This window comes from Somniosus microcephalus, chromosome 8 (genome assembly GCF_052327205.1).
Source record: "Somniosus microcephalus isolate GS21.2 chromosome 8, FLI_Smic_1.0, whole genome shotgun sequence".
In the NCBI taxonomy this organism is placed as follows: domain Eukaryota; kingdom Metazoa; phylum Chordata; class Chondrichthyes; order Squaliformes; family Somniosidae; genus Somniosus; species Somniosus microcephalus.
Window position 1 is genome coordinate 41,776,227 of NC_140994.1, and position 15,958 is coordinate 41,792,184.

Here is a 15,958-nt window from a genome sequence, read left to right on the forward strand (position 1 = left end):
TGGGAGACCGGGAGAACCCTCGTGGGTTTTGCTTTCTTTGCTATAGTAATCTGGGATGTTATGATTAAGGTTATCCACCAGGTGGTGCTGTAGCTAGTGCAGTTACTAGTTAAGGTCAGCGAAGGTGGAATGAGAGGATGCAGGCCTGTATGTTTGTTACGCAGTTGTTTAATAAAGTACACGGACTAATTCTAATATCTCGCCTCTTCGAGCTCCTTGTTTCACTACATGGATTTATCCCATTTGGCGATGAGGTAAAAGGACACTGAATAAAGAAGAGAAGTCTGCCGGGACTATTTAAAAAACAAACTCACAAGCTAAAGTTAGCTACCAATTGGACGAGAGCATGGCTGCCACAGTAGGAACGGTCTCCGCTTTTGATATTCAAGCACAAACCTGGGAGGAATACTGTGAAGTGTTGGGTTATTTCTTTGAAGCAAATGAAATAAATGATGCCGGAAAAAGGAAAGCCATTCTGCTTAGTTCAGTGGGAAGCCAAACCTACAGTTTGATGAAGAATCTGCTCAGTCTTGAAAAGCCTGGAGACAAATCAATTGTTGAATTAGTGGCCTTGCTAAAAGAACATTTCAACCCCAAGCCTAGTGAGATTGTACAGTGGTTCAAGTTTAATTCAAGGAACAGAAAAGAGGAAGAGAGTGTAATGGACTATGTAGCGGTGTTGCGTAAATTAGCACAAGATTGCAATTATGGGAACAACCTGAAGGAAATGCTGAGAGATAGGCTAATTCGCGGAATAATGGACGACCGAATGCAGCGTAGATCATTATCCGAGACTGGGCTTACTTATGAAAAAGCATTGGAACTTGCTCAAGCCATAGAGACAGTGAACCGAGATGTAAAAGAAATATAGGGTTCAGACAGGGCTAATGCTAAGCAAGTTGCAGGTCAGGTTATTGTGCACAAGTTAAACATTCGTCAGAAACCACAACGTGAGCATGTGAAGGCGTGTTATAGATGCAAGGGCGATCACCTGGTGAGTGAATGCCGGTTTCTGGAGGAAAAGTGCCACAAGTGTGGGAAACAAGAACACATTAAACGAGCATGCAGGGCAAAATCACCTGTGGAGGAATCCAAACCAAAAGGGGGAGGAAAGCAAAACCAAGGAAGAGAAGTGAAAAAACATGGAGCACACCACATCAGCGGGGAAGCTGAGGAAGAAGAGGACATGTTCATAATGTATAGCATGTTAGAGAACATTCCAAAAGTGGCTCCTATCACATTGCAACTGACAGTAAATGACTCTAAGGTGAACTTTGAAGTTGATACAGGGTGCGGGGTAACCATAATGAACAGGGCAGAGTACTCAAAATTGTGGAACCGTGCAAAAGTTCCAGAGTTAAAGTCTTGCTCTCTGCATCTTAAAACATATACAGGTGAATGAGTAGCGACATTAGGTGCAGTTAGTGTAACTGTGCAACACAGGGACACAGTGGAACAGCTACCTGTAGTTAAAGTATCGGGTACCGGACCAAACCTGTTAGGTCGGGGCTGGATAAAAGAAATTAAATTAGATTGAGGAGCAGTAAATCAAATAGATGAAGGTAAACAGTTGACTTTGCAAGAAGTGTTGAGTGAACATGAGAATTTGTTCAAGGAGCAACTTGGCACATTTAATGGCCCCCCAGCTAAGATTTATGTAGACAAGGAGGCACCGCCAAGGTTTTTTAAACAATGACCTGTGCCTTATGCCATGAAACCAAAGGTAGAGGGTGAGCTTGACCATCTATTGAGAGAGAACATACTGGAGCCAGTGAAATGTTCAGAATGGGTAGCTCCCATAGTACCTGTTCTAAAACCGGACAATTCGGTAAGACTCTGTGGAGATTATAAATTGACAGTCAATCAGGTGTCCAAACTAGAGCAGTATCCTATTCCCAAAACAGAGGATCCCTTTGCAAACCTGACTGGAGGAAAGAAATTCACAAAGTTGGATATGAGTCATGCATACTTGCAGATTACACTGGATGATGAATCAAAGAAGTATGTTACCATAAATACACACAAGGGCTTGTTTACATATAACCGCTTACCGTTTGGTGTCTCATCTAGACCAGCTATCTTCCAGAGGACAATCGAAGGTGTACTGCAAGGGATTCCACATGTTTCCATCTATCTGGATGACATTCTGGTGACGGGAAGAACTGACCAGGAGCATCTGAGCACTCTGAGAGAGGTACTACAGAGATTGGAGAAGGCAGGGTTACGGCTCAAGAGGAGTAAGTGCACTTTCCTGGGGAATGAGGCAGTGTTCCTGGGACACAGAGTGGATGCCACTGGGCTCCATCCAATCAAGGAGAAGGTATAAGCACTGCAGGATGCCCCTGCTCCTACCAATGTGGCTGAGTTAAAAGCTTACCTGGGACTGCTGAACTATTATAACAAGTTCTTACCAAACTTCTCAACAGTGTTAGCACCTCTTCACAAACTACTGCGCAAGGAGACACAGTGGCAGTGGGGAGAGGAGCAGGGGGTTTCATTTGAACAGTCCAAGAAACTGATGCTGTCGTCGGATGTGCTGGTTCACTACAATGAAGAGGAAGATATAATTCTCTCTTGTGATGCTTCACCTTATGGGGTGGGGGCAGTTCTTTCACACCGCATGAAAGATGGAACTGAAAGACCGATAGGGTTTATGTCCCGAACTCTAACACCAGCGGAAAAAAACTATTCCCAGTTAGACAAAGAGGGGTTAGCAGTAATGTTTGGGTTACAGAGGTTCCACAAGTACATATATGGCAGGAAGTTCACCATATGCACCGATCATAAACCTCTTCTCTCTCTTTTCAATGAAATGAAAGCAGTTCCACAGATGGTGTCACCCCAGATCCAGAGGTGGGCAGTGACGTTGAGGGCATATGAGTATGTCATTGTCTACAAGGCGGGCAAGTACCATGGGAACGCAGATGCCTTGAGCCGTCTTCCACTGCCAGGCACACCTATCCGTGCAGCTCCAGAGGACAGAGTTTTGATGTTGGAGGACACTGACACGGCACTTGTGACTCCAGAGCAAGTAAGAACATGGACAGGTAAAGATCCAGTACTGTCTAGAGTTTGAGAATATGTGGTGAGGGGATGGCCACAGCATCCGGAAGGGGCTGACTTCACACCCTACAGTGTCAGGAAAACAGAGCTGAGTGTGCAGGATGGTTGCATGTTGTGGGGAGCATGAGTGATTATTCCACAGCCAGCACGACAGTCTATCCTAGAGCAACTACATCAGTGTCATCCTGGGGTCTCGCGTATGAAAGCCTTGGCCAGGAGTTACTTGTGGTGGCCAAAGCTAGATGAGGAGATAGAAAATCTAGCCAAGACATGCAGCACTTGTCAGGTACACAGGAAGGCACCAGCAGCGGCTCCTCTCCACCCCTGGGAGTGGCCGGATAAACCATGGAGAAGATTGCACTTAGATTATGCGGGTCCATTCATGGGGAAGATGTTCCTCATAATCATTGATGCACATTCCAAATGGATGGATGTTTATCCTGTTAATTCTGCTTCCTCCACTATTACTATAGACTGCCTGCGTCAGAGCTTCAGTAATCAAGGGCTACCGGAGATCGTGGTAAGTGACAATGCCACTTGTTTTGTGAGTACAGAGACAAAAGAGTTCATGAGAAACAATGGCATAGTGCAGGTGACCTCAGCTCCATATCATCCGTCCTCAAATGGACTTGCGGAGAGAGCCATACAAACATTTAAAGAGATGATAAGAAAAAGGAAAAAGTGCGGAAGGGAGTTTAGCAGCCAAAGTGTCACGGGTTCTGTTCAGCTACAGAATAACACCTCAATCCACCACAGGACTCTCTCCTGCTGAGATGTTATTAGGTCATAGACTACGCTCCACTCTTGACCTTGTCCACCCAGACCTAAAAAGGAAAATGGAAAACAGACAAAACAAACAAAAAGAGAACCATGACAAAAGAACAAAGAGCCGAAGTTTTGGAGAAGGAGATGCGGTCCTTACCAGGAATTTCAGTTATGGACCAAAGTGGATTCCTGGCTTCATAGACTCAATGACAGGTCCAGTATCATACAAGGTCATGTTGGGAGATGGTAGGGTAGTACGCAGACATGTAGATCAGATACTTACCAGACAAGGGGAAATTGAAATTGAGGTTCCAGATGCAATGGCTGAGGACAGGTTTGCCCCCAGTTATCCAAGTGCATCTGTGGTGCCACCACCATGGACAGAGACAATTCTACAGGAACCCATTCGTCAAGAGGAAACCATCGTTGCAGAGTCAGATACTCTGAGCACTGCTCAGGAGCAGCTGGTGGCTTCATCACAAACAAGCAGGGACTTTACTGTTAGACGTTCACAAAGGACTCGCAAGCCACCAGAGAGATTTGTACTGAGCTGTTAGATTCGTCAAGTATTGAACATAGTGAATGGAGACTTCTTATGTGACCCTTAGGAATGGTTGTTTGTTAAGGAATTCATACTGAAATCTTAAGGGGGGAGGAATATAGTAATCTGGGATGTTATGATTAAGGTTATCCACCAGGTAGTGCTGTAGCTAGTGCGGCTACTAGTTAAGGTCAGTGAAGGTGGAATGAGAGGATGCAGGCCTGTATGTTTGTTACGCAGTTGTTTAATAAAGTACACGGACTAATTCTAATATCTCGCCTCTTCGAGTTCCTTGTTTCACTACATGGATTTATCACATTTGCTGTCGCCAACAGGTTTACCATCTGCCATTGTGTCATTTGGCCAGGAGATTGCAATTCCTCTCCCCTCCCCCACCATTTTCAGACAGGCCAAAATAGGCATCGCGTTGGGGTTTCCACTGTCACTTTGCATTTTGGAACAGGACACTGCTTCTTCCTGGAAAAAGCAAGACAAAATTACCTTCTGTATCCGTGACATGCAGCCCACCTATGGGTGTGATCACAGGTGCATACAATAAACCAAGTGAGGCCTTTTGTGGAATCAAAGCATGTAAGATTGTGAGGAAGCACACCCAGGTAGAGGCTGGAGGTGTAAAGAGCACTGTACTACCTCCTGGGCACTCATGGGTAATCCATTCAAGCACTCTTCACACAGTGCGAGAGGAGAGTCACTGTACGTGACAAACATCCTTTGTACAGTGCCCTCTTATAAGGCGGGATGGGCTAGATTTACCTGGATTGACCTGATAGAGTTATTGAATTTCTTCCTGTCCTGAGTGACCGTGCATCAGTTGGCTGAAGTGACATTTAATACTCTGGCAACCTCGCTCCACTGGCACTGAGCAGCTCTCTAACTGTCAGTACTATATCTGTCTCTTATCTCCTGCACGAGCAATTCAACATCTACATTCTTGAAGCGCATGGGGTGGGGATGGGGCAGCGGTCTCTCTGCCCTCAGCAGTGCCCTCAGCAGAACTATCTATCATTTTCCACAAACTTTCTGAATTACAGTAAAACGTGTTTTGATGATGCCTGGCCCTTTAAGCTGCTGCAAGCATTTTAAATTCTGTAGTAGCCCAGTAATTCCCACCTTCCAAACTGGTTAATTCCCAATGAGAGAAAATTCCAATGTCAGGAGCTCGCCTTATTATTCTAGTTAAGCTGATTTGAAAAAATATGCTGGGGTTAAAGCTTTTGACGCCCCCATGGATAATGTAGGCTTGTCCTTCTTCCTTCATAGTTAATAGCTCTTTAATAACCTCAGATGTCAAGGCAGATGGCACACAACCTCGCAAGTAGTATACACAGGTTATATAATTAGGTGCTCAGTCTTCTATGTCTGATTTGCAGAGTGTTACATTTTGCGAGGTGTGATTGTGGAGCAGATGGAGGCAGCGTTGAACCAAGCATGAGACGTATTTACGTTAATGAGGTCCCACCATCAATTTTATGAGGTTGGTCAAGGGATCGTCCACAGCATGCAACTTGCCCATATAAATTGAGAACATGACACCTGAACAAACCTGACCAGCTTAGGGAAAAAATCAAAGCAAGGATGTTGTTCACAGAATCACAGAAACCCCACAGTGCAGATAGAGGCCATTTCGGCCCATCGAGCCTGCACCGACACATATCCCACCCGATCCCCATAACCCCTACACCAACACATATCCCACCCTATCCCCGTAACCCCACGTATTTAATCCCCCTAACACTAAGGGTCAATTTATCATAGCCAATCAACCTAACCCGCACATCTTTGGAATTTGTTCAACTGCAATGTTTTCATTGCCACCATTTTATCATTTCTGCACTTAAGATCCAACATAGCTTCTTCAACTTCTGCATTAGATCATTGTTGCTAAATCCTTCTGTTTCCTAAGCAACACATTCTAGCAAGCAACATATTCCAGCAGTCTTGGCAATTGATGCTGCTAATGAGGCTGGGAACCCCTTTGCAAAGGGAACCTCTGCCAGATAAGCCACTCTGCAGTTCATGACTGTATAAAGCAAATGGCTGATGAATTATTTGCCGGGGAAAACACCTTTATCACTCTCCCAGTGGGCATAACAAACCAGCTTGAAAAGGCAAAGAGTTATTAGCACATGATTGGCTTGCTAGAGTCTAAGGAGTTATAGATAGAACCCATGTGGCCATTAGGACACCACACGTCAGCTCGCTTGCATACATGAACAGGAAGATAAAACAATCCATAAATTACAGGTGGTTTCTGACCACAGAGATGTGATCCTGAACATTAATGCCTGTTATGTGGGAAGCAGTCCTCAGTGCCTGCATTACTTAAAGGTCCAAAGTGAATGAACGGATGGCTGTTGGGAGATCAGACCTATCCTTGGCTGATGACCTTGCCTTACAGCAACAGAAGGAGGTCCATCGCACCATCCAAATTACTATTGCGCACACTATAAGGATGCTGAAGCAATGATTTCCTTGTTTGGAGCGCTCAGGCAAGGTATCCATAGTACAACCAAAGTCTCCAAAATTGTTGGCATCTGTTGCAAGCTGCACAATTTTGCCATCCAATGAGGAGTGAGCATGAAGTGAGATGATGAGGCGGCCCATGGAAGAGGATGAGGAACAGGAGGGAGGTTGGTAACAAATACATCCTGTCACTGAACAACTTTGATTTTGCTATGGAAATCCATACATTGCTCTGCCCAAGAATATGCCACTGAATGCATCTATTGAAGTTGAACTGCCTTCTTTCAGCTGCCTCCTAGCAATTATCACTTTTCCACAGCCAAACCAAAAAACATTATCTACACTCGAGAAATAAAAAGATCAATATTTTATGTTGTTCTATTTAGATGAAACATGTGCTCTAGGTCTTATAGCTGTGTTTTCCCTTGATGACCCCATAAGATGTGTTTGTTCTATTCTGCCACCTAAGGTTGTGTTTAAGTGCTCCAAGTGAGAGGAGCAATTGTGGTACTAGACAGCTGTTGAGTGCTGCAGCTCAGTTAGGATGGGGATGACCTTGAACCTCTAGATGTAAAGTCATAAGCTGTCCATGCAACAGTTGGAGTTACATCCGACAATGCAGTGGCTGCCGGTGCCTGTCCACTTTCTAGCACTTCATCAGTCATTTGAAGGACCTGATTGGAGGGGAGGATGTGTGGCCACCTGATAGAAGCGGCCTCATTTGAATCTTTTCCTGCGATGCTGCCTCTGCTGGGTATTCTAGTTGGCTGACCACTGATCTGCAGTCCATATCGTGTCCCCATTGTGTATTATGGCCACTGTTATTCCGAGCAATCACTCAGTCAACTAAATCCAGTGGTAGCAGAGTAAGTGAGTGCCCAAGGTGTCAATGGCATCGGTCACAGTATACAACATTATTCTCTTCCATTGGTTGTGGGCTGCTTTGACCTATAAGCAGGGCACCTTTATGAAGATATTAGAACATCCCAAACACAAAGCCAACTCATGCTAATTAGAAGTATATGAACATAGGAATGTAGTAATTGCTGGACAAACAAAGACCAAGGTCAATTTAGTTTGCCTTCTACCATCCTGGTAGTTGCATGATACAATGATAATTGAATTGTTAGCTAATCATAGAAATCAATCTCTACAACTGGCTCAGACATGGCACCAAAAAAAAACAGTGAAGGAGAGCTTTGGGAACCATAGGTTCAAAGCTACTTTTTTCCTCCCAAGCATGCTACACTTAAACCCGGAACTTGCAATCTGTCAAGTTTCAGCTTGACAAACCACCCGCATCCACTGGAAACGGACACTCGCTGGCGCAGATCTGCCCAGCAAATGCCCACAAAACCCTTAAGCCTGGTAAAAACAGGCGTACGGCCTTTTACCAACGTAAGGGTTTAAATAAATATTAAAATTAAATTTTGAAAATGATTTAAACATTCAAAAACCCTTAAAATTAGTTTAGGTTATTTTTGGCCCCTTTAAAAATGTTTAAATTTATTTTTCAAAATATTTAATTTTTGTTTTAAATGTTTAATTAAATTGTATTTTAATTAATTTTGAACATGTGATGATTTATTTTTATTTAAGTGGGGTGAAAGTGTGTTTTTTAAGGGATTCCTATTAAGCTTATGGGGATTCCGTAAGTAAATGGAACCTTCATTAGCATAATGGGAATCCCCTTTGTGATTGGTTGGGCTGGTCCACGTGATCCCAGGGACGCTTGCGAACCGCCTGCGCCCCTGGGATACATGGGCTTTTACACAGGCGTACGCCTGCAGGCCCAGGAGTGCAAGAATCTGAAGGTCCAGAGCAATTCGGTGGTTACGTACTTTTCTTGCGGTTCGGAGGCGTTCGCCCGCAGCAAGCCTCCGACCGCAATTTTCACCCCGTTATTTCCTGAAAGAAATCTATCTAATTTGCGTTTGAATAAATCAATCCTAACTGCTTCCTCCATCTCACTAGGGAGTCTGTTTCACATACTGACCACTCACTCACTCACTGAAATACTGACCCCGATATTTACGGGGAGTCGGGCAGGGTGCGGGGCGGGGGGAAAGAGGGGCTGCAATTGGCAGGGGGAGGTCGAAGGCTTCTTTGAGGGCTTGGGAGAACCACTCCTGCTCCTGCTGGCCCACAAGGAGTGCTGAAAAAGTCTTGTCAAACCTACAGCTTCTGCCTCCCTTTCACTGCCAGGTATTCCGATCCCTGGGAAATCCATGCAGCAGCAGTGAATTTTAAATCGTGGCAGCCCGATTTCAATATGTTAATGAAGTGTCCCAGCCCTCCATGGTGGGACACTCGAACGTCCCGATATCCATCGCCTTTGGCGTGTGTGCGGCTTGTTGGGGACACGTTCCCCATATTTAAGTCTTTAATCCCCCGACCCTCTCCTGCCTATCGTGGGGTGGGGAGATTGTTTCTGCAGATTAGTTTTGAATTTAACCCTCTTCAGGCCGTGTTCTCTGGTCCTACTGTTCTGGACAAGGTGAAATAGCTTGTCATGGTTTCCATTATCTAGTCCCTTTTTAGAACCCTAAAAGAACAATCATATCCCCTCTCAACCTTCTGTTTGCCAGTGAGATGATGCCCAATTGACATAATTGCTCCTCATAATCCAAGTACAGTTATAGCAAATTGCTAGTTCTCAAAATTTGTCCAATCAAATTTGAGCAATTTCAGCTGCCCAATCTCCAGATCAGCGGCTTAGCTAAGGTTTTAAAATCAATACTAAGTAAGTAAGTAAAGAATACTTCCCTTGCACTTCCGAAATCTGAGTTCAAATTCAAACGAGATAAGATGAGAACAGAAAATGCTGGAAACACTCAGCAATCCAGGCAGCATCTGTGAGGAGAGAAGCAGAGTTAACATTTCAGGTCTGTGACCCTTCGTCAGAACTGGAAAAAGTTAGGGATGTAACAGGTTTTAAGCAGGTGCAGGGGCAGGGAAAGAGGGGGGTTCGGGAGGAAGGAATAAAAGGGATGGTCTGTGCTCGGATGGAAGGCAGAAGAGATTAAATGTTGCAAATGGGGATGGAAGAATCATCAACTGCCGGCGTGACATCGGCCGTCTCAATTTCTCTGCTCCCCTCACTCACTCCAACCTACCTCCCTCTGAACTTGCAGCACTCCATTCTCTCCGATCCAACCCTAACATTGTCTTTAAACCTGCTGACAAGGGAAATTGGATGGCGGAGAGGGTTATCAACCTGCTGTTGTTGTTTGGCGAACCGACCTCTACCGTGCAGAGGCTGAACGCCAACTCTCCGACACCTCCTCCTACCTCCCCCTGGACCATGACCCTACTACCAAACATCAAGCCATTGTTTCCAAGACTGTCATTGACGTCATCTCCTCTGGAGATCTTCCCCCCACGGCCGCCAACCTCATAGTTCCCCAACCCCGCACAGCCGCTTCTACCTCCTTCCCAAGATCCACAAACAGGGCTGCCCTGGTAGACCAATCGTTTCTGCCTGTTCTTGCCCCACAGAACTTATTTCTTCCTATCTCAACTCTATTTTTTCTCTCCTTGTCCAGTCTCTTCCCACCTACATTCATGACTCTTCCGACGCCCACTGCCACTTTAACAGTTTCCAGTTTCCTGGCCCCATCTGTCTCCTTTTCACTATGGACGTACAATCCCTCTACACCTCCATTCCCCACATGGATGGCCTGAGGGCGCTCCATTTCTTCCTTGAACAGAGGCCCAACCAGTCCCCATCCACCACCACCCTCCTCCGCCTGGCTGAACTTATTCTCACATTGAACAACTTCTCCTTTGACTCCACTCACTTCCTCCAACTTAAAGGTGTTGCTATGGAAACCTGCATGGGTCCTAGCTATGCCTGCCTTTTTGTGGGATATGTGGAACATTCTATGTTCCAGTCCTACTCTGGTCCCCTCCCTCACCTCTTTTTCTGGTACATTGATGACTCTATTGGTGCCGTTTCCTGCTCTCGCCCCGAACTAGACAATTTCATTCACTTTGCCTCCAATTTCCACCCCTCCCTCACCTTTACATGGTCCATCGCTGACTCTTCCCTTCCCTTCCTCGACTTCTTTGTCTCCACCTCTGGGGATAGGCTATTGACCAATATTCACTACATGCCTACTGACTCCCACAGCTACCTGGACTACACTTTCTCCCACCCCACTTCCTGTAAGGACTCTATTCCATTCTCCCAGTTTCTCCAACTCCGCCACATCTGTTTTAACAATGCTACCTTCCACACCAGTGCTTCCGATATGTCTTCCTTTTTCCTCAACCGAGGATTCCCCTCTACCGTGGTTGGCATGGTCCTCAACCATGTCCGTTCTATATCTCACACTTCTGCTCTCGCCCCTTCTCCCTCCCAGAATCACGATTGGGTTCCCCTTGTCCTCACCTTTCACCCCACCAGCCTCCACATTCAACGGATCATTCTCCGCCATTTCCACCACCTCCAGCGTGATCCCACCACCAAACGCATCTTCCCCTCACCTCCCCTTTTAGCATTCTGAAGGGACCGTTCCCTCCGTGACACCCTGGTCCACTCCTCAATCACCCCCAACACCCCTTCCCCTTTGTTCGGCACCTTCCCGTGCAAGTGCAGGAGATGCAACACCTGCCCTTTTACCTCCTCCCTTCCCACTGTCCAGGGCCCCAAACACTCCTTCCAAGTGAAACAGTGATTTACTTGTACTTCTTGCAATTTAGTATACTGTATTCGCTGCTCATGATGTGGTCTCCTCTATATTGGGGAGACCAAATGGAACACCTCCATTCAGTCCGTAAGGATGATCCCGAGCGTCCGGTCGCTTGTCACTTAAATTCTCCGCTCCACTCCCACTCTGACCTCTCCGTCCTCGGCCTCTTGCATTGTTCCAATGGAGCTCAACGTAAGCTCGAGGAACAGCACCTCATCTTTCGATTAGGCACTTTACAGCCCTCTGGACTCAACATTGAGTTCAACAATTTCAGACTATAAACCCTGCCCCCATTTTTTCAGGCGGCAGCCGTTGATGTTTCTGCCATCCCGATCTGCAACATTTAATCTCTCCTGCCTGCCATCCTAGCACAGATCGTCCCTTTTGTTCCTTCCTCCCCTCCCCATCCCCCTTTCCCTGCCTCTGCACCTACTTAAAACCTGTTACATCCCTAACTTTTTCCAGTTCTGACGAAGGGTCACAGACCTGAAACGTTAACTCTGTTTCTCTCTCCATGGATGCTGCTTGGCCTGCTGAGTGTTTCCAGCATTTTCTGTTGTTATTTCAGATTTCCAGCATCCGCAGTATTTTGCTATTGAGATAAGATGAGATTTTGCTCTCTTTGCTACCTCATTATCGATATATCCTCACACTTACACAGTATCACAGAAGCCATCATGTCCCATGGAATAGTTAATCATTTGTACCTCTGCCTAGTTCCCACTGGACATGCATCCACCTTACAAAAACTGTCTATAACTGGTGATCTCTCCCAGAAAGGCTTGAAGGGTGACTGTTGTAGGACATGGAAAATTCACACTGCTACACTTCCAAGATGAGAGTTAAGGTGCGTTGTTGGGGAAGCTTAGCTCTTCAGCTAGTTGTGTCGGGACAACTGACCTGGGAGAGCGTATGCTGACACTGGATACCTGAAATGGGAATAGTGTTCCATTTCCCAGTTGATATCCTTTGCCTTGATGAGTGTAAAACTTCACAAGACAACTCTTAAAAAAAGGAAATGGGCTATGTCCAGAGTCCAATTTACTTCAATCAAAATTGAACAAATTAATTCAATGTTAAATCATTACTGCATATATCTCCAGTGGCTCTTCAATCTCCTTGAATGCCAAATACTTCATTGTGAACAAAGTGGCAATCGCCTACAAGTAATATTGCAGAGCACAAGAAATTACAGTTCACACCAAAACGAATGATTAAAAAAAAACTGTTTAAGGAATTTGTGACTTTGTACCTCAGATAGGTTATTATTAACTGTACTGCATCATTGTGCCTCTTTGCCCCTCTATTGAACCTTGACATTTTGGGGGAGAAATTCATTATAGCCCAGGAATGGGCAGTAACCTTGGAAAAGTTAGAGATTTAGGGCCAGGCGCTAATGAATCGCACTGCATGCAAAATTCAGTCTCATTGCACAAAGGAAGGATTGGAGTGCTAAATGAAGCACTAATGGCATAGCTCAGTGGTGCTACACTCAAAGCACTGACCAATATCAGGTGCAGTCTAATCACAAGTCATCATTACCACAGGCTCATTCCAGTTCTTAAAGGGGAGGTTCATTGATGCTGCAGAACCTCATTCTCAGCAGTGCTGGCTGTGAACCTGTGTCAGCAAGCAGCAGCAGGCCAAGCCCAAGGAATAGAACGACTCAAGCAGGTGTCATGATGGCAGATCCATGCCCCAGGGAGAGAGCCCGCAGATTTTTTGACCAAGCATTGGAGAAGTTGGTGTTCACTGTGGAGAGACGGAGGGCAGTGCTCTACCCGACAACTGGCAGGAGGTCCTCGCTGCAAGTCTTCTGCACCATGTGGAGGGGGGTTGCCCAGCATGTCTTGGGCAGCACTGTGGTCCCCAGGACCCACACACAGTGCAGGAAGAAATGTAATGACCTCACTCAGGTGGTCAGGGTGAGTCAATGCCGCAACAAATGCTACATACCACTGTCTGAACCACAGTCTGCACATACTGCCCAAAGCACCACACCCCCAGCACTCACCCACCAACAATCTCTACCTACCAACACTCACACTCGCACCTTGCACACAATGACAGCTATTCAACTATGGCAGGCACATCACCCAAACGCATTGCTCCACACTCACTCACACATGTTCCTTTCTCTTGCAGGCCAAGGTGGCTCACAACAGGAGGGAGCAGGAGCGCACAGGCGGGGGACAAGCCAACACCCAAGCATTGTCTGCGCTGGAAAATAGTGCTGGAGATTATTGGGCGCCAGGTGGTGGGTGTCATGGCCACCGGTGATGTTGCCCCCTATATTCATCCCTACTCCTTCTTCTCACATCCCACTTCCCCCTCACCCCACAAGCCTTTCGCACTTTCCAGCTAATCATGCTGTATGCATGTGTTTCTCCCTTCCTGCCCCCTCCCCTCACCTTAATCTGACTCTTGTGCCTTTATGCTTTCAGATAATCAGCAAGCACCTGAGCAGCCTGTCCCTGAAGGCACCGTAGAGAGCGAGGCGGGAGAAAAGAAGGAGGAAGAATACACCGCGTTACTGCATGTCTCACCCGCAGACACCAGCTCAGAAACTGGCACTACGCATTCTTTAGAGGCTAGTATAGTAGTGGGATCTGCACAGGGTGATGCAGCAGGAATGAGTGGGCTGCAGCAAGGCCAACGGGAGAGGGTAGCTCGGGGGCCAGCTCCCCGGAGGGCGAGTTCTGCTGTACAGGACTCAGGTGAGGACCTCGATGGGGAGGCCTTTAGAAGAAGGGTGATTGGCATGCACACGGAGATGATAGGTGCAATGGCAAGGGTGCCCAAGAGCCTCTTGGCAATGGTAAGGAGCATGGAGGAGTCCACCTCCAACATTGCACAAGGCTCTGTGCACACCATGGAGCCCATCATTTCCAGTCTGCAAAGGATGGTCAACTCCCAGAGAGATCTGACAGCTTCCATTGCAGCAGAGGTGGGAGTGACGCAACGTCTTAGTGCTGTAATGCAGTCTATGGTTGGTGCCATTCAATTTCAGACTGCTCTTATGCTGTCTCAGCTTGATGCCAAGCAAGCTCTGACTGCTGCCATCATGGCTGGCTCTACCACCGTCGACCGGGGCTTTCACAGTTTCACAGCAGGCCAGCAATCCGTGCTCCAACAGATTGCTAGGGATGCTGAGGTGCTGCCCTGGGGAGTGCCAGTGGATCAGTGGAGCAGGAACCTGTTGTCCTCTCTCAGGATAACAGCATTCCTGCTCCCACCACTGCCGCTCCGCCATTGCCCTTGTCGCTGCCTGTCATCCAGCCAGCCCCGACTGCTGCCGCCCATGCTGAGGTGGTGCAGTCTACAGCTGGGCCTTCCAGACCCAGAGTTGGTCGAAGGCCATCTGAAGTCTCCCGCATGGACACTCAGCAGCCTTCCACCAGCCCTGCTGCAGCCACTGGGCCAACACGTCGTAGGAGCACTAGAGTAGGCAAAGGCACATTAACGAGAGGCACTAAGGAATTGCACAAGGTTTAATATTGTTGTTGTAAATATGTGTTAACTGATTATTGATAAATTTATTAATTCAGTTTGAATTATTTTGTGATGTGTCTCATTTCAGCTTTGTGCTGTGATATGGCCTGCGACTGGGATGGAATGATGTGGATGTGGTGAACAACGGGAATCTGGGGTTGAGTTTACTGGAACCGCAGTCTGATGAGGTGGTCATGGACCACCCTTCCGGAAGGCCGATTGAGTGGCTGCCTCCTCCCTCGCTCCTGTTCCTGTTCCTCCTTCTCCTCCTCCTCCTCATCTTCCTTTTCTCCTCTTCCTCCTCCACCTCCTCCTCTCCCTCTTCCTCCTCCCGAGGTTGTCCTGCAATCCCTGGTGGCAAGGGCTGTGCCCTCATGATGGCCAAAATGTGGAGCATACGGTAAACAATGACGAAATGGGACACCCACTCAGCCGAGTACTGGAGGGCTCTTCCCAAGCATTCAAGGCATCGGGACTGTTGTTTGAGCACCCCAGTGGTCTGCTCGATGATGTTCCTGGTGGCGGCATGGGTCTCATTATATGAGTGCTGGGCAGGAGTTTTGGAGGGAAGCCATGAGCCAGGTGGACAGCGGATAGCCCTTTTGTTATGTGCTGTCCGCAAAGCCACGTGGGTGCACCATGGGGAAGTCCACTATCCTAGCAAAGCCACATGGGCGCTCGGCCTGTGACCTCACAGATGCAGCAATGGACAGCGAACTGCGAGATGTTACCTATATCTCATGTTGCAGACAGGAAGGATCCACTGGCGAAGAAATTGAGGGCGACGGTGACCTTGACTGCCACTGAGAGAGCCGTGGTCGCCCTGATCTGAGGCTGGAGGTCTGGTTGCAGGAGGTGGCAGAGTTCTGTGACCACCTCCTTGGTGAAACGGAGCCTTCTAATACACTGCTCCTCGCTT